This window comes from Pongo abelii, chromosome 3 (genome assembly GCF_028885655.2).
Source record: "Pongo abelii isolate AG06213 chromosome 3, NHGRI_mPonAbe1-v2.0_pri, whole genome shotgun sequence".
In the NCBI taxonomy this organism is placed as follows: Eukaryota; Metazoa; Chordata; class Mammalia; order Primates; family Hominidae; genus Pongo; species Pongo abelii.
The window spans coordinates 174399184-174417997 of record NC_071988.2 but is presented as its reverse complement, the minus strand read 5'-3'; the positions used below and the strand labels follow the sequence as shown (position 1 = coordinate 174417997).

At 44.4% G+C, this 18814-nt stretch overlaps 1 pseudogene across 1 annotated transcript; it reads right to left on the bottom strand.

Moving 5' to 3' along the window:
- Nucleotides 1-9722: 9722 nt before the first annotated feature.
- Nucleotides 9723-12847, bottom strand: LOC129059204 (uncharacterized; annotated as a pseudogene). The gene is made up of 2 exons (XR_008524929.2): nucleotides 12839-12847; nucleotides 9723-12711 (listed from the first exon to the last, which is right to left on the bottom strand). The product of XR_008524929.2 is annotated as an uncharacterized LOC129059204 (transcript).
- Nucleotides 12848-18814: the final 5967 nt, after the last annotated feature.

The following is an 18814-nucleotide window of genomic DNA, read 5'->3' as shown; positions in this document are numbered from 1 at the left end:
CTTTTTATTATTAGTCAATAAATATTGGTTAGTATCAACTCAATTTAAATGAATAAAAATATCATTGGATAACTATTTTTCCAGTTGCCTCTGCCAAACTTCCTTTTACACTGAAAACCTCAGTTTGTATTATCAGCAATGAGTAATATAATAGTTCAAACTTAAGTGTGACTTATATAAAATTTTTGTGCTTAAAGCAAGGTAAGGAGGGTGTCCATGGCATCACTTTAGTGATGTTCCTGCTAAATACAAACACACTGATATTGAGGGATATCCCACTGGGGAAGGATCTGGGTGGTGTGAGTTCCATAGCAGGACAAGGAGGGTTTATGAGCGGAAGACAGACTGCTGTATGGTGGCAGAGCCTGAGCAGGGGAGGAGAGATCCATGCAGTAAGGTGACCTGACCCAGGGTACCAGAACCCAAGCAAGGTAAAGAGGGCATCCACACTGTGGGGTGTCCTGGGTGAGCTACCAGAGCACAAGTCGAGTGAAGGGGGTGTCTACATGTGGGGATGGCCTGGCACAAGGGTCAGGGCACAGACTGAGGAGGACAGTGACACTGGGGAGGGAGCAGTGGCAGCAATGTTAGTTTGGTTAATGTACCAGGGGATGGATCAAACAAATAAATATATTAAGGCTCATGGGAGTCCAGTTTCTCACTTTGAAAGGAGTCATAAATATGGAAAGGGAGAAAGTTGGAATAATCCCTGAGGTATTGAATTAGAATTAGAATATCGGTGTGAACTCATAGAATGCAATGTTTCTGTATCCATATAACATCAACGTCAATGTTGTCATGTATAGAGGTAAATGTGTATGTGAGTGTGTGTGTGTTCCCTAGTGCTGTCCACTGAGAGAGCCTGAGAACTGTCCACTGAGAGAGCCTGAGAGCCCACTGAGAGAGTGGACAAGAAACAAGACTGGAATCAGCAGACCTGCTCTGGTTGTGTTTTTTTTTGAGATAGAGTCTCACTCCCATACCTAGGCTGGAGTGCAGTGGCACGATCACAGCTCACTGCAGCCTCCATCTTCCGGGCTTAAGTGTTCTACCAACCTCAGCCTTCTGAGTAGCTGGGACTACAGGCACATGCCACCATGCCCAGCTGATCGCTGTATTTTTTTGTAGAGACGGGAGTTTTGCCATGTTGTTCAGGCTGGTCTCGAACTCCTGGGCTCAAGCAATCCATCTGCCTTGGCATCCCAAAGTGTTGGGATTACAGGCGTGAGCCATCACTCCTGGCCAGATTGTGGCATCTAAATACCATTTACCACTTAAAGGAATCAGGGCTCCTTGGTAGGGTGCCAGATTTGGCAAATGAAAATACAGTAAATATTTAGCAAAGAAGATATTATTGCATGGGACATACATGCAATATGTATTTACCTGAAATTCAAATTTAACTGACTACCCTGTATTTTATTTAGCAACTTTACCCCTTGGAGAAATAACTGATTCCAATACTGGGTCAGGAAAGGTATAAGATGAGCCAGAACACTTTTCTGTGCAAGAAAAAAAGTAAATAATCAAGGAATGATGGGACGAAATGACACAGACACCAATTTAAAGGGACTCCCATTAGCCAAATTTGGGAGCAATTTAAGCATCAAAATAAATAAATAATAATAGTAACAGGTTATAATCCATTTAACAAAATAGGGAGCCATGAGCCTAATAGAAATAAAACAATAAAATGGAAGTTTGATGAGGAATTGAATATTTATCTAGATCTTATCTCCACACAAAATACTTATTAATTCCATATGGACAAAATAGTAACTTCATTGTGGAGAAGCCTGGCAGATACCATTTTAATCAAGTGATTAAAGTGAATGTCATGAGTAACAGAAGGAATTAAAATTGAGCATCATCTGATGAGATGCAGTAAGAACGTAAAGTGACGAATATCATCAATTTAGTGATGCTCCTGCTAAATGCAAACACGTTGAAACTGAGTGATATTCCACAATAACTAGCTGTAATCTTCAAAAGTACTGAGGTCATGGAAATAAAAGAAAAGCTGAGGAAATGTTTCAGAGAAAGGACACCAAAGACATGTGACAATTAAAAGCAACACATATTCTAAACTGGATCCATTATTTTTGCTATAAGGAATGTTCCCGGGATAACTGATCAAATGATGGGATTTCAGGTTAGACATTATTAATTATCAAGGTCAACTGATAATTAAAAATGGATTAAAATTTAAATCAATTTAAATGGATTACAAAATCAATTTTTACTTTTTTTTTTTTTTTTTGAGACAGACTGTAGCTCTGTCTCCCAGGCTACAGTGCAGTGGTGTGATCTCAGCTCACTGCAACCTCTGCCTCCCAGGTTCAAGTGATTCTCCTGCCTCAGCCTCCTGAGTAGCTGGGATTATAGGCGTTTACCACCATGCCTGGCTAATTTTTGTATTTTTAGTAGGGATGGGGTTTTGTCATATTGGCAAGGCTGGTCTTGAACTCCTTGCATCAAATGGTCCTCCACCTTTATCTCCCAAAGTGCTGGGATTACAGGCATGAGCCACCATTCCCGGCCTAAAAAATCAATTTTAATTGTTGTACTGTGTTTCTGTTGGAGAATGTCCCACATATAGGGCATCAGGTTAGCAACTGACTCCCAAATGTCTCAATATAAAAGACTGATTTGTAGTGGACTTGCAACTTTTCTGTAGGTTTCAGATTGTTTTAAAATAAATAAACATAATGTTTAGTTTTGGTTTTAAAAGGAAATGATAATCATTCTTATATATGGGCCTAAAAAAGAGTTGAAAATACCACTAATAAAACGTGTTATGGCCAGGCGCAGTGGCTCATGCCTGTAATCCCAGCACTTCGGGAGGCCGAGGCAGGCGGATCAGTCGTCAGGAATTTGACGCTAGCCTGGCCAACATGGGAAACCCTATCTCTACTAAAAATACAAAAATTAGCCAGGCGTGGTGGCATGTGCCTGTAGTCCCCGATACTTGGGAGGCTGAGGCAGGAGAATCGCTTGAACTCGGGAGGTGAAGGTTGCAGAGAGCTGAGGTCGCACCACTGTACTCCAGCCTGGGTGACAGAGTGAGACTCCATCTCACACACACACACACACACACACACACACACAACAAAATGTGTTTTGCAATGATGATGTACAGGACACAAAGCCAACTATCTGGAGACCACAAACTCATACATTAAAGAATGCTCCTGAAATTAAATTGCTAGAATTTTTAAACTATAAGAAGCCATAAAGGAGACTCAACATATTGCTGATACTTGTATGCAGAGCATTAGGGGGGAAATTGCCATTTAAAAGAAAAACCAATGGCAGTTACTTCTGGGGTTTAGAAAGTGGCATTTCATCTGTGGGGTAGATGGTCCTTTTGTTTAATAAAAACATCTTTAAGAGTGTGTCAGACACTGGTAATTTTCTACCCTATAACTATTCTTTCTGCTTTCCTTATTAATAGACCTCAAACCTCACTTTGGGCAACAATGCTCGGGGCCTTCTCAGCCTCCTTTAGAGCTGGGTATGGCCTTAAGACACCACTCTATCAAGGAGAGTTAAACAGAATTGTGCTGGGAATATTGGGAAAATAATCAGTGTGGATGTGACTCCAGAGGATCTGCAGCTTATCTGTGAGTCATCAGGTAACGCGTTTGATGATAAAAGTCAACATGACATGGATGGCAATAAAGATGGCAAAGGAAGAGAAATAGCCTGGGCATATGATGGTATTATGAGCATTATGGTGTATTATATATTGTAATGTTCAATGTTTCTGTATTTTTTTTTTTTTTGAGACAGGATCTCATTTTGTTGCCCAGGCTGGAGTGCAGTGGCACAATCACAGCTCACTGCAGCCTCAACCTCCCTGGGTCAGGTAATCCTCCTACCTCAGCCTCTTGAGTGGCTGGGACTACAGATGTGTGCCACCACACCCAGCTAATTTTTGTATTTTTTGTAGAGATGGGGCTTCACCATTTTGCCCAGGCTGGTCTCGAATTCCTGGGCTCAATCCATCCACCTGCCTTGGCCTCCCAAAGTGCTGGGATTACAGGCGTGAGTCGCCATGCCAGGCCATGTTTCTGTATTTTTAAAAACTGCCATAATGAAAATTTGAAAAATGACAAATAGGATTGAAGGTTTCTAGAATGCCATTTGTTTATCCTGAGAATGCAAGCAGTGACTCATTTATTTGTAGACCACATCCTCAGAAAATATAGATCAAATAATTTTATTTTAATTTTTTTGAGATGGAGTTTCGCTCTTGTTGCCCAGGCTAGAGTGCAATGGCGTGATCTTGGCTCATTGCAACTTCTGCCTTCCGGGTTCAAGTGATTCTCCTCCATCAGCCTCCCGAGTAGCTGGGATTATAGGCATGTGCCACCACACCCAGCTAATTTTTGTATTTTTAGTAGAGAGGGGGTTTTGCTATGTTGGCCAGGCTGGCTTCGAACTCCTGAGGTCAAGTGATCCACCTGCCTTGCCTCCCAAAGTGCTGGGATTACAGGCGTGAGTCACCGTGGCCGGCCTAGATTAAATAATTTTAGATGGTAGTGGCTGGGGTCAAGCACTGAGTCTGGCACATTCTAGGTATCAGACTGTATGCTCCATGAACGGAGGGACAAGGTCTTTTTTTTCCTCTTCTCATCACTGTATGTTCAGCACTTTGCTCTAGTGTTAGAAAATAGTAAGTGATAGTAAAATTTTATTGACTCAATACTACCTTTTGGACGTTAAAACAAAAAATATACTAATAATATTTATAAAGCTGGTCCTTTTGGGAACTCCCTATTGTTAATTCAATAATTTAACTTTGAATTTCAAGCCAGAACATTTTAAAGCCTTTGCTCTACAAGTTTAGTTACATTTAAGCCTACCTTAATATTTTTATAAAGTTACTTTTAATCCTGTTTGATTCAATTTTTAATTTTAAAAATAGCTGGATTTTATTGATAAAATATTTCATGACTATTCATGACAAAGCCAACTGGCTTGTATCCTGAAGGATTCCTCTAAAGCTAAAGGTTACACTTTCGATGATTATAAATGATTCATAGTTATTTTATTTTCTATTAAAACCAGTAGTCATCTATCATTAATCTTCAGAATTAATCTTTTTGCAAACCCAGATGATCAGAAAGGTAACACAGGGGAAATCTCATCATTAGTCTGTAAGTTTTCCAGGTTGATTTGTATTTTAATTATTTTATTTTATTTATTTTATTATTTTATGACAAAGTCTCACTCTGTCACCCAGGCTGGAGTGTCCTGGCACCATCTTGGCTCACTGCAACCTCTGCCTCCTGGGTTCAAGCAATTCTCATACCTTAGCCTCCCGAGTAGCTGGGATTACAGGCGCAAGCCACCACACCCAGCTAATTTTTGTATTTTTAGTAGAGACGGGGTTTCACAATTTTGGCCGGGCTGGTTTCAAACTCCTGACCTCAAGTGATCTGCCTGCCTCGGCCTCCCAAAGTGCTGGGAATACAGGTATAAGCCACTGTGCCTGGCCTGTTCTTGTATTTTAAAATATCATTAAATTCTGAGCACCTCCAACATTTTTACAGTACTATGAAATTATTAAGAAACTCATTACCAAATCCAATGGCATTCCTGCAACATTTAACACTTTTATTTGGTAAAATTCTTTTCTCAGTTATTAAGGAAGTATGGCGATTCTTTGAAGAAGCAATAGGGACCAATGACAGATTGGCCATAAGGGATGAAGGGGAGAGTGGAGAAACTTTATTTTTTTTAAAGCAAGTTTTCTTCCATTTAATCCATTTTTAGTGCTACTATTTATATTAATCTTTAATTTTTTTTTTTTTTGAGACAGAGTTTTGCTCTTGTTGCCCAGGCTGCAGTACAATGGCACGATCTCGGCTCACCATAACCTCTGCCTTCCGGGTTCAAGCGATTATCTTGCCTCAGTGTCTCAAGTAGCTAGGATTACAGGCATGCGCCACTATGCCCGGCAAATTTTGTATTTTTAGTAGAGAGGGTTTCTCCATTTTGGTCAGGCTGGTCTTGAACTCCTGACCTCAGGTGATCTACCTGCCTCGGCCTCCCAAAGTGCTGGGATTACAGACGTGAGCCACTGCACCCAGCCTAATCTTTAATTTTTTAAAAAATTATTTTTATTTGTATCAATATTAATCTGATCCTAAAGCTGTTAGGCTTAAAATAAACTTTATTCAATTGTAGAATAAGAGGTCTGCCATGTGGAAATGAACAATATTCTACAGACCTTGGGAATTAATTTACCTTATTGTTCCAGAAGACAGAGTCAGTGTGATATAATGGCAAGCATACCATTATTTGAAGACTTGGGGTGGAGTCCAGGCTTCCCATTTACTTGCCCTCCTGACTCTGGGTAAGCCAATTTCTCTGGGTCTCACCTTCCTCCAGTTTTAAAATATCACCGATTCTAAACAAAGAACTGAGAGATAAGCAATTAATGAAAATAATAAAATGTAGTATGTTGGGAAAATATACCAGGCAGTGACACCAATGTTGTCTATTTGATGTTAATGAGTGAAAATTAAAAAAAAATCCATAAATTGTAGCAGGAATGTTAGGAGGAAAGAAAAAGCCACTGTGACTTTTAAAAAATAAATGAACCTGGGAAATGAAAAAAATATGTGCAGGGAAAACAACTTTTTACACGATTGTCTTGAGGAAAAATACAAAGCAATAAAAACCAAGTTTAGTTACACAGATTCAAGAGAATTAAAACTGCCTTTATATTCTCAGAGGAAACTAAAATACAACAAAAATAAAAACCACCATGAGGGATTGCTGGCAATAGCCTAATAGTTGAAAAATTGCATGATTTTGGATGGTAAAGAAAAAAAAAAGCCCTATAGGCCTACTTTTAAGAAGTTTATTAGCTGGGTGTGGTGGTGCATCCCTGTGGCCTCAGGAAGCTGAGGCGGGAGAATCCATTGAGCCCAGGTTGAGGCTGCAGTGGGCTGTGTTCACATCAATGCACTCCACCCTGGGTGATAGACTGAGACTTTGTCTCAAAAAAAAAAAAAAAAAAAGAAAAAGAAAAAGACAAAAGTAAAGAAAAAAAAAGTTTATAGGGTGGGCATGATGGCTCACACCTGAGGCTGAGGCTGGAGGATTGCTTGAGTCCTGGCGTTTGAGACCAACCTGGGCAACACAGTGAGACCCCGTCTCTATAAACAATACAAAAATTAGCCGGGTGGTGGCACGTGCCTATAGTCCTAGCTGCTTGAGAGGCAGACGCAGGAGGAACGCTTGAGTCCAGGAGTTTGAGACTTCGATGAGCTATGATTGAACCACTGTACTCCAGCCTTTGTGACACAGTGAAACCCTGTCTAAAAAAAAAAGTTTATAATCAAATTAATAAAAAAATATAACTAGGTAAGCTATAATTATTCTTATTTTGGAAGGAACTTGTCCCAAATATAACTCAAGTGGTGGCGTTACTGATGGCAGTGGCAGGCTGTCCGGAGCAGCCACTGCCACCATGCTGGCTGCAGTATGGATGTGTGAGCGGTGGTGGCAGGAGTGGCTGTGGGAGTGGCAGTGGCAGTTGTGGGACCTTTGTGCCCCGCATTCCCGAGGTGGACAACTGTGCTGCCCCCCGTACCCATCCTCATATGGCCAGGCAGGACCCGTTCCCAGTACTGGAGCCTCCACTGCTCCAGACCCTGACCCTGAATCACTGCGATCACCCACTGCCACTGTGGGGAGCATGTGGGGAGGAGGCCGACAGTTCCCACAGCCCACTGCCCTGGGGGCTGCTGTGAAGGGGCAACGCTGAGCTGCTTGCCAGCAGGGGAGCAGCATGGTCGGGCACGGAGAGGTGGGCAGAGAAGGGCCCAGCAAGGACCTGGAGTCCCCGCGCTGGGTTGCAAGCAGGCGCAGCTGGGGCTGCCTGCACACTCCACGCAGCAGGCGGCAGCCCTACCCTCCCAGGTGCAGGACCAGGGCATGTCCGCACTCTGCACCCTCTGGGGGACGGGAAGGCCCCCTTGCCCCTGCAGGCCCAGGGGTGTCTGTTCCCACTGCTTGGCCTCTCCCCACTCCCAGCGCCTGCTCTGATCTCAGAATGGGGTTGGGGCCAAGCCCGGGCACTGTCACAGCCTGGCTGGGTATGTGCAGGCTTGGGGCAGTACTGACATGCTAGCCCACTGCTGCTTCCGCCCCCTCTATATGTTGGGCGCTGACAAGCATGGGAGGGAGGCAAGGGTTGGCAGGGCTGAGAGCAGCTCTGTGCTTGCCCCACAGGCGCCTCTCTGCAGGAATAGCCTGGGTGCCATGAAAAGTGGTAGGAGGCAGACAGGCTCCAGAGTGGAAAGGAGCAGGTTCCCAGTGAAGCCCCACCTTTAGGCCGGGGAAGGCCTGAAGCCTGGGGACTGGACTGCCCATCCTGCACACCAGAGGGGGAACTTATGGTGCTTTTTCCTAGGCCTGCCCAAGGACCAATCAGCATGCACTTCCTCCCCTCTGAGGCCCAGGTCTCAGTCAGAACTGAGCAGGCGATGGATGACTAGCTGCAGAGAGGAGCTACCTTCTCTGCTGCTAGCTGAACACTTGTTAGGATGACCAGGTGCAGAGAGTAGCTACCCTCCCTGCTGAGAACTGAACACTTGTTGGGACAAGCTTCCTGCATAGAGGAGCTACCTTGCAAAGAGGAGCTCTCCTCTCTGCTGAGAGCTGAAAACTCATCAGGACAACCTGCCTAGCAGAAAGGAGCTGCCCTCTCTGCTAGCAGCTGAACACTCATTGGGACACCCTGGCTGCAGAAAGGAGCTACCTGCTGTGGGTCTCCTCTGAGCTGTTCCATTACTCAATAACATCTTGCTCACCCTCCACTTGTCTATGTACCTCATTCTTCCTGGTCACAGGACAAGAACTTGGGACCTGCCAAATGGCGAGGCTAAAAGAGATATAACACAAATGGGGCTGAGACATCCCCGTTGCTTGCCACGTTGCGGGTGAAGAGGAGAGAAGGGCTGTGGCCTTTCGGGGAGCCCAGACCTGGGAGCTCCCCAAGCCAACACTGTGACTCCTTCTTTGGGTCCCTGCAGCTCCTGGCGTCTCCAAGCTTCTGGGTGCCAATGTGTTCCCTGGTGCCAGCTGTGGAAGCTGCTTGCAGTATGCCTGGTCCAGCCACAGCCTTGCAGAGAGCCAGTGCATCTGGAGCAGCCTGCCCCACTGCAGCAGCTGGTGTGTCTGACTGCGCAGTAGCCAGACCTCACGCTCGCTAACACATGCCTTGCCGCTCCATGCTGTACTTGCCCTTGGCAGGTGTGCGATCCAGGCCGGTAGCATAAGCTGAGCACAGCCTGCCAGGCCAAGAAGGTGGAATGAGCCCAGTGGGCCTGAGCAAGACTTGGGCAAAAGCGCCACAGGCCACAGAGGTTTCTGGCCAGAAAAGCGACACCCTAAACATCCCATAACATTACTTTACCTGTTCAAATGTGGACTATGAAAGGATATTGAAAAGTTGGGCATCTCAGAAACTTAGACATTGAAAAGATACTAACGCACCACAAAAATGTAAATCCAAATAGCTAGTTGTATACAAAAAGGGCCTCAACAGCATCAGTAATCAGAGAAATGACAGTTAAAACCACAATGATACACTACCACACACCCACCAGACTGGCAAAACCGAAAAGACCAATAATGTCAAGTGTTGTGAAGGTGTGGAGCAATGGGACTCATACATACCTAGTGTTGAGTGTGTAACCCTCTAGAAAAGAACTTGGCATTATTTATTCAAGTTTATGATACATATTACACTCCCAGGTATATGCTATACAGAAACTGATGTAGATGTGATGGAATACATATATGAAGAATGTTCACATTAGCATTTATAACAATCCTAAACTGGAAACAACCCAGATGTCCATCAGCAATAGAATGGCTAAACATATTGTCACATACTGTTACAATGGGACACTGTAATATGCAGCAATGAAAATGCACAAATTACAGCTATAGGAACAACCTGAACAACATGAATTAAAAACAATGTTGAGCAAAAGCAGCAAGAACAACAGATTACATATTATATTGTTCCAGTTACATAAAGTTCAAAAGAAAGAGTGAAACTAAACAATATATTGTTTAGGGATGCACGCTTGCGACAAAGCGACAAAGAAAAGCAGGGAAATAATTATCACAAATGTTAGAATAATGGCTACATTTAGGAGGGAGGGAAAGAGTTGTGTTTGGGAAGGTCATGGCAGGGAGGGGAACTTCTGAGGTGCTGGAAATATTCCATTTCTTGACCTGGTTGATTGGTTACATGGTGGTTTCCTTCATAATCACTTATACTATATAATTGCTTTATGTATTTAAACTATATTTCACAATAAAAATGTTAAAATTAATATAGATAGTATTCCTGGAAAGCAAAATTTTGCCAGATAATTTAGCTTACACAATCTTTGACAGTAAAAGCCACTGATGTGGAATAGCAAAACACTGATTAGTCTTGTAAGAGCTCACTTTCAAGTGTAGAGGTCAAAAACCTTATAAGAGTCTCCATTTTTCTATATTTTAACACAGTATTTAGATCCTTATCTTAAATTGATGAACCAGGGAAGGAACTATTAGCTAAAACTTCAGATTTTTTGGAATTTTTAATTAAGTAGCTGTTTTCTCCTCTGGATTAATAAGCAATACAAGGAACTAAAGAGATGCAGACCAAGTTGGAAATGTATGAACTTCCTTCTCTCCAGTCTCCAGTTCCAGCTGTTTCCTCCTGTTATCAAGCTGGGTGTTGAGGTGGGTATCTAGCCCAGTAAGCTTAGTGTGCTGTTATTAAATACTTTCTAAGTAAGTGGCTCAGGCTCTCCTGAGTGCCCTTCTGTTCCTCAGCACCGAGGTTGTAAGGTGGAGCCACTGACAACGAAAACAGAAGATCACGCTGCTGAAAAACCCTATGTGGTACACACTTAACTGGAGGTGTTCTCCGCTGGGCTGCAGAACTCTGATGTTTGCACTCTTTTCCTTCAAAGCCCACAAAGGTTAAACTCTCTGAGGTGTTTAGCTTCACAAAATCCCCTAAATCTGTGTGTTTTACTCCTTTAATTTCCACCATTCCCCTGCTGTAAGATAGGAAGAGAGGGAAAAACAAAAAATATTTATTTTGTAGCCATGTGAGATCATCACTTGTTGGTCTGATTAACTGTGAGTCTTATTTGGAAGGCTGTAGCAGGGGATTGGTCATGTAAAGACAGAAAAATCCAAGGTAATTTAAGCAGGATATTTAACCTGGCTCTTGGAACTTCAGGTCAAGGGCAGTAGGGTCAGGTGCTAGTCTGTGAGTCTCTCCTTGGTTTTGCCACATCCTCCTTTGCCCCTGTCACCACCTTTCCCGCAGCATTTTAATGAACACGAGCCCTTGGATTTACCCAGTTAAAAGTTTCCTTAGTCTACCGTTTGCAGATGGTAGTGGCAGTAGTGGGAGAAACCCAGAGCTTCCCACATTTGTCTATAATACACTTGCTCCTATCTTACCCCCTCCTCCAGGTGGAAAGACTTGTAAAATCCATTACTACTACTTCCCAAGGAGGTAGAGTGTACTAGGGTCCAGGGACAGAATTGTGGAATCTGCTTTCATTATTGCTGCTGCTTTAATCTTTTTCTCATACTATTCACTGAAGACAGATTTCTGAGGATTCTGGTCCTTTTATCTTAAATTTCTTTTCCTAGAGAACTACACTTTAAACTTCATGAGTTTTTACTTGACTTTCCTTTCCAGGACAACATCTGTAGGGAAAGCTGCATAATAGTAATAACATTTATTTTAGAAAGAAAATAACCTTTGAGTCAGACCTGAAACACAGGCCAACATTTCTTGATGACAACGTACACGGATGAACCAAGACCAGAAGCTTTCGAAAGCTCCAAATCATAAGAAAGAACCATTCGTAAAAGTGAGGCACTATTAAATTCTTCCCCTGACAGTCAAAAATCCTTCAACAATCTCCCAGAGGATGGCTCCCTTCCAATCCTCCCTTCCCGCCGCCCTAAGAATCTGCGCGAGGATGGGTCCCTTCCCCTGCCCGGCATTTCGTCTCCTTTTCCACTAAAGACTCAGGTTGTGACTCTGTACTCAAGCCGCACCCCTGTTTCCTTTCATGGCTAGGGGGAGGGGAGGAATGTATTACAACTCATTTTTACAATGCACTGTAGTTTACAAAGCGCTTGCACTTCCACCATATCCTCTGAGCTTCGCGAGTGCCACGTGAGAGAGGCATTCATTCATTCATTCATTCATCAAACATTTGCTCGGCCCGACCACACGTTATCCAACGCCGGGTCTCACCCCACACCACGGGAAGGGTGGGGCGCTCTCTCCCTGGAGCAGGTGCAGCAGATCAGGCTGTAGGGTAACTCCTCGATCAGTCCGGCTTTTCGAGGGTCTGTTTGGGGCCAAATGCCTCACCTTCGGGTGGTGCGCGCAGCTGCCTGAAAGCGCGGCCTGGGCCTCCTCCTTCCTCCCAAAGGAGCAGTCCCCACCTGCCCCGAAGGAAACCGCTACAGACCAAGCCTCCAGGCCGCCCTCGGGTCAGGGGTAAGATCGGGCGGCAGCTTAGGCTCGACTCGGCTCCTCCCCTTCCTCTCTTCTGTTCTGACGCGGCCGTAGAGGCGGCAGCGGCGGCGGCGGCTGCGAGTCCCGCGGCCCGAGGCGCACCCACCCGCTCGCCGATCCCCACTTCCTCTTCCCTTGGAGCGTCATCAGAGCGCGCCAGAGGCGCTCAGGGCGGGGTGGCTGGAAGGGGAAAAAAGGCCAACGGAGGAAGCCTCAGAGCGGAAAGAAGAGGGAGGGGGAAGAGAGCGGTTGCTAGGTTACTTGCGTCATCGGCAGGCGCCGCTCTCCTCCCGCCCCTCTCTCTGGAGTGAGGCGAGAGCCCCGCACAGAGCGAGGGAGACAGCGAGCTGAGCTCCGGGCGCTGCCGCTGCCGCCGCCGCTGCCGCCGCCGCTGAGAGTGAGAGCGAAGGAGCATCCGAGAGATCCAGCCCCCCTGCACTGGCCGCCGCCGAGACCTTCGCTCTCACCTGGGCCAGCGGGAGCCGCGGCCGCACTCCTTTCCCCCCCTCACCTTCCCGGCCGGCAGCGGCGTCTGCACACGCCGGAGCCGGAGCCGGAGCCGGAGCCGGAGCCCGAGCCGGAGCCCGAGGCTGAGCCGGAGCCGGCGGCTTGGGGGGCAGGGAGGCGGCTACCACGGGTCGGGACTGGGTAGCTGCTCCGCGGTGAGAGAACGCTGAGGAGGCGCCGGAGCTTCTGCCTCGTCCCGTGGGGCGTGGGGCGAGAGACCCCCAAGGTGTAGGGAGGGGGGGTCCCAGCCGCAGCGACACATGCGGGAGCCGGGAGCGGGGGCGGCGCCGAGCGGAGCCGGCCGGGTCCCTCGCCTTGCCGCCGCCTCGGCCACCCGCCCAGGGCCGTAGCATCTTGCCCTGGAGTGTATGAATCGGGGCCCCAACCAAGCTTGGCAACCACCCCCCGGCCGGGGGGGCGGGGACCCCGATGTGAAGCGGCGGCTGGGGCGGCGGAGAGAGCAGGACCGACGCCGCCGTCCTTTCCTCACTTTCCCCCTCCCCTCAGCCCCCTCCGGGGGTCTTCTCCCTTGGCCAGTCGCTGGCCCCCCGGCTCCTTGGCTGGACTCCGGGAGGAGTTCTTAGAGCCCCCCTCCCCCGCCCCAGTCCCGAGGGCGGCGGGGCCGGGGGGGACCCGGGGGGCCGGCCGCAGCCTCCACCCAGAGGAAACTTTATAAAAACAAAATCCGGAGTCTCCCAAACCTGACTGTCCCGGGAGAAGTGGCCCTGGACGGGCAGAAGTCGCAGCCTGAAAAGACCCAGAAAGAGGAAAAGAGGAGGTAAGCGGGGCCGCCGCCTCCCCTCCCCTGGCAGCGCGGAAGAGACCCGGGTGGCCGTCTGGTTTAGCGACACGAGCACCGCTTCTTCTTCAGTACCGCGCCGGAGCCTTCCGCAGCTGCCGCCTCAGTCCGAAGGAGGAAGGGAACCAACCCACTTTCTCGGCGCCGCGGCTCTTCTCTAAAAGTGTGAGTGGCCCCGGGAGAGGGAATTGAGGGGGAGAAAGTGGGAGGATGCCGGCGCTTCCTTCTGGAGTTTTGCTGATGTTCTCCAGTAGTGTTGGGAGTCTATCAATGAGGGAGTCTAGCTTTATTCACGGAGGGGGGAAGGTGTTAGGGAGGCCTGTATTTTGTAACTTTTTAGCTCTTTGTACGAGTAATGCAAGTATGCAGGTTTCTCTTGGAGGAGTTCTTTCTCCAAAGTGAATACTCACACCTTTCTGGCCAGTAATTGGCAAAGGGAAATTGAGGAAGCCAGAGCATATGTGCGCACAGAGGCCATCTGTATCTGTAACCTTTTCCTGGTACCGTGGGTGTGTGCGGTGTACTTTTTGTTTCTGGGGTACTCTCATATAGGTTCCCGAGTGAGAACTACTTACCCCGTGGACCCCTGAAAGTAAAATTCCTTTTTTTAAAAACAACAACAACAACAAACCTGTCTTGAGAGAGGTTCATTTCAGTACCTATTGGTACAGGAGTTAACCTTCTCAGTTCCTGGGTCCAATTCATGTGTGTCAGGAGGACACTGTAACAGATGTCAGTTACTCAGGAACTTGAGTTGTTAGGAATCACAACTTACTTGGGGAAGAGCATTTATCACATTAATCATTTTATAAAAGTTGTGATTTTTTTTTCCCTTCATCCCCCCTTTTTTTTTTTTTTAGAGTAACAAATTACAGCACTTTTTTATTTGGTTTGAGGCTTTGCTTTTTTGAATTGTCTTTATTTCTGTATCAATTTAGGATACATCTTTGATATTTAAGTCAGGAATGATTTTTTCCTTCCATTATTTTAAAGCTGAAGTTTATAAAACCTTTGACTTGTATTTTAGGTATCTTGTCAGAGTACCAAATTAAAGGTTCATGAAAGTAATTAATATTTCATATACAGACCTTAAGGGTTAAACATAGAGCAGAATTTTATGTGAGAAGGCATAGACAGTACTATACTGAGAATTGTGGTCCATCTAGACAACTGTGGGCTCGTTCTGTCTGAAGCCACTGCTGAGAGGTACTTTGTGGGAATGAATGTAAGCCTGGGGTTATCTCTCTATTAGAAGTTCTCCATTCAGGATCTTGATTAGATTAATTTAAAACTTTCTCAAACTTAACAATGTTTGGTCCTTTTTTTTAAAGTAATGAGTTCTGCAAGTTTATTAGCCTGTGTATTATGTGACAATTCATTTACATATTCCATACCTGTGTCCCTAAACTTTCAGGACATAGTCAGAGTTTGTGTTTTAAGAATTATCAGGACAAGCCTCAGTTCACCTTTTCTTAATTTTATAGACTTTCATTGTTTCTACCGTCAGTTTCTCCAACTGTTGTCTTAGAAAAATGTCTTTCATTTCTTTGACCACTTTTCCCTCCTCTGGAACTTCTCCCACTGAATTGTTTTTCTTTAGTTGCCTTGTTATGCTTTGGTAAGGAACTTTAAATTCTGTCTTTTAAATGTGTACTGACATGAAAATACTGAATAGTGGATGTAATGTTAGACTTAGAATCAGAGTCACGTATTCTGTCTTTCACTAAGATATTGTAAAGAGAAATGTAGTCATGTAGAAGCTGTATTTTGGGAAGGAGGGGAGGACAAACTAAGAAACTATAGTTTGAAAGTGGGTTGCACTCTGTCAAAGTTGCTTACTAACTTTAGGACCTACTTTTATTGCTTTATAGATTGGTTAAAAATTATGGTATTTTTTTTTTTTTGAGACAGAGTCTTGCTCTGTCACCCAGGCTGGAGTGCAATGGAGCGATCTCGGCTCACTGCAACCTCCGCCTCCCAGGTTCAAGCGATTCTCCTGCCTCAGCCTCCTGAGTAGCTGGGACTACAGGCATGCGCTACCAAGCCTGGCTAATTTTTTTGTGTTTTTAGTAGAGATGGGGTTTCACCATGTCGGTCAGGCTGGTCTCGAACTCCTGACCTCAAATGATCTGCTCACCTCGGCCTCCCAGAGTGCTGCGATTACAGGCGTGAGCCACTGCGTCCAGCCAAAAAATTATGGTAATGTTTTATTGCATGTTTGGGTAGAAATGACAAAGTATTTGGGGTCCCTGCCTTTGAGATGCTTTTACTTGTAGGTGGTGGAGACAATCAAACACAAATTGCACAAAGCTATAGGAGAGGGGGAATAGACCAATATTTATCTAAGACCACACTGGATGTTAGATATTATTTGGCAACTTATAGATGTGAATGTATTTTTACATTTTTCACTAGGGAAATGTTGCTTTTGAACGTGTACATATAGAACTAATTGAAGTATTGAAGCCAAATCTGGGAAGATTTCTTTTAGGAGGAAAAGAGCAGGTGGAGACAAAATATTTAAGACTTTTGGAATTGGAAGGGGTAAGGGACAGATAAAATTACGAAGTTGGTTTGAAGGGAATACAGATGGAGGTTGTTGAGTAGTGTTAGGGTCAGTTGTGTTTGTGTAGACACATGATTACAGTTCAAAGAAGCAACTGAGAAGAGTGTTCCTGAGAGTAGTTTCAGATGACTGGGAAGAAATTACATTTTAGGCAAAAGCCATTATGCCTGGATTAGGATTTTGTTTTTCTAGGGAACCAACATTTTTATTATATCGTGGCTATCCAGGGCTATACAGAAGGAGGAGTGAAAAAGAAGATGCTTAGTGTGTTGGAAGTGGCTTCTTACAAAAAAGAGTTTGGAAATGGGACAGTAAACTTTGCTTTGGATGTGAAATTTTAGGGCAACAATTGGATACTGGTGCAGTTTCAAAACAGCAAAATAGTTTAGCAGGTAATATACTGAAAATGTAAAGTTGGAATTATTTTCAAAGTATTTAGGTTTCCCAGAGTACTGATGGAAAGTGAAGAGCTGAAAAGTGGGTATTTTTAGTTAGGGGGAAAATCTGAATGAATGAGACACTACCTAAAATAGATGTTTTAGAAGTGGAAAAGAGTGGAAGTTAAAAAGGAATGAGCAGGCTTTAAACGTGGCCACCAGTTTAGTCCCAGGGTATATTGTTCTGTATTTTTGAAACAAGCTAAAATTTTTTTTTTTTTTTTTTTACATAGGGTATATAGGTCCCTTGAGATTAAGTTCAGAAGAGTATACTTAATAATAATTTCATTGTTAAGGAATTTATAAATAGAAGGACAGATTTGTTTCCTCAAATTCATGTTTTAAAGTTTGCTGTGCATTATTATCCTACGTTTGGTCTTAATATGACGAAGTGAGGCCAAAAATAGCTGACAGAGAAGGCTGCTTCCCTTGTTCACAGTTGGTGTGTGTCTTTGTGTCCCATACAATGGAGGGGATATCCCTGTGTAGGCACAGTAGTGCTGAACATGCTTTTTTTTTTTTTCCTTTTAAACTTTTTATTAAAAAACAAAAAAGCAACTTGGCACTTAAAAAAAAGTAGACATTTTTGCCGCTTGCATTTAGTATTGACTTTAACAGGATTAAGGATTGTGAGGAAGGAAATATATATCCACACTTTTTTGTGTTCCTTAGTTGGAATTCTGCACCTTCCCAGTAGCTTCTCTGACTTCTTAACAGTGATTATTAAAATGGCAGAAACTCTGGGGAAGAGATGTTTCAACAAGGAGATAGGTCTAAGGTGATTCTAGGGTGAAGATATAGGGATTGGATTATATGCCATATGGAGGCCTTCTCTTGTCACCCTCCACTTTCCACAACATTTTTTGTGCAGTCGAAGCCATGTTCAGATGAATTTTAGAAGGCAGACATTTATAGTTAACGTTATTTACTAGTAAGGACAGTGGGAAGAGTACTAACTTCATGTACTTTGCCTTGGCAACTTTTGGATTGATAGGGAATTAGAGAGCCTTGAGGGTATATGTTTGTGTGTGTGTGTGTGTGTGTGTGTGTGTGTGTGTGTTTTAGCACCCACCAGATGACCCCAAAGGCCATGCATAGGCTCATTTCATTGTACTTTGGAGATGGTTCTTGGAGAAGTCTTCTGGTGCTTCTGACATCTCATTGCATAGAGAAGGAGTTGGCAAACTATTTTTGTAAAGGGCCAGTTAGTAAATATTTTAGGTTTTACAGGCCACATGATCTGTCACAACTTTCAATTCTGTTCTTATAGTGTGAAAGCAGCTGTAGACAACAAGGAAGTGAATGAATGTTGCTGTGCTCCAATTGGCCCATAGGCCGACGTTTTTGGACCCCTGGTATAGACAACTGCCAAATCCACCAACAAACAGTATGAGCTTTATTACACTACAAAGCTAGGACTGGCTATTTTTGGTGGTCTTTGTTTTCTAGATGAGATGTTTTTCTCTGAGTTCATTTAAAATGATTCTGCATAAAGCACATACTCTACTGTACAAAATACTTTTGCCTTCATGGTGATGAAAACTATGGATTGAGGGTCAGGGGTGATACCATCTTTAAAGGGATGCAGCTAAAAAGTAGGGACTACCTGCATTTCTTATCTAAAGATAACCACTGTTGGCATTTAGTGATATACTGGCTTTGTATCATGGCCAAAAGTATCTGTAAAGAAGCTTGTGGGCATACTTTTGAAACCTTCTGAAAATAAATGTAAAGCATTTACTTCGTATGTAAAATTAGAAGTGTTTATGGTTGGTTTGAATAATATGAGTCAAATTATAAGAGCATTAAAGTTTGATACTGCTATTAAAGTCTTAATCTCTTGTAGTGGCTAATTCAGTGTGTAGAATTATTGGCTCCGCAATTTTTGTTTTGTTAATTTCAAGTACTAGTGTGTCTTAACAAATCAC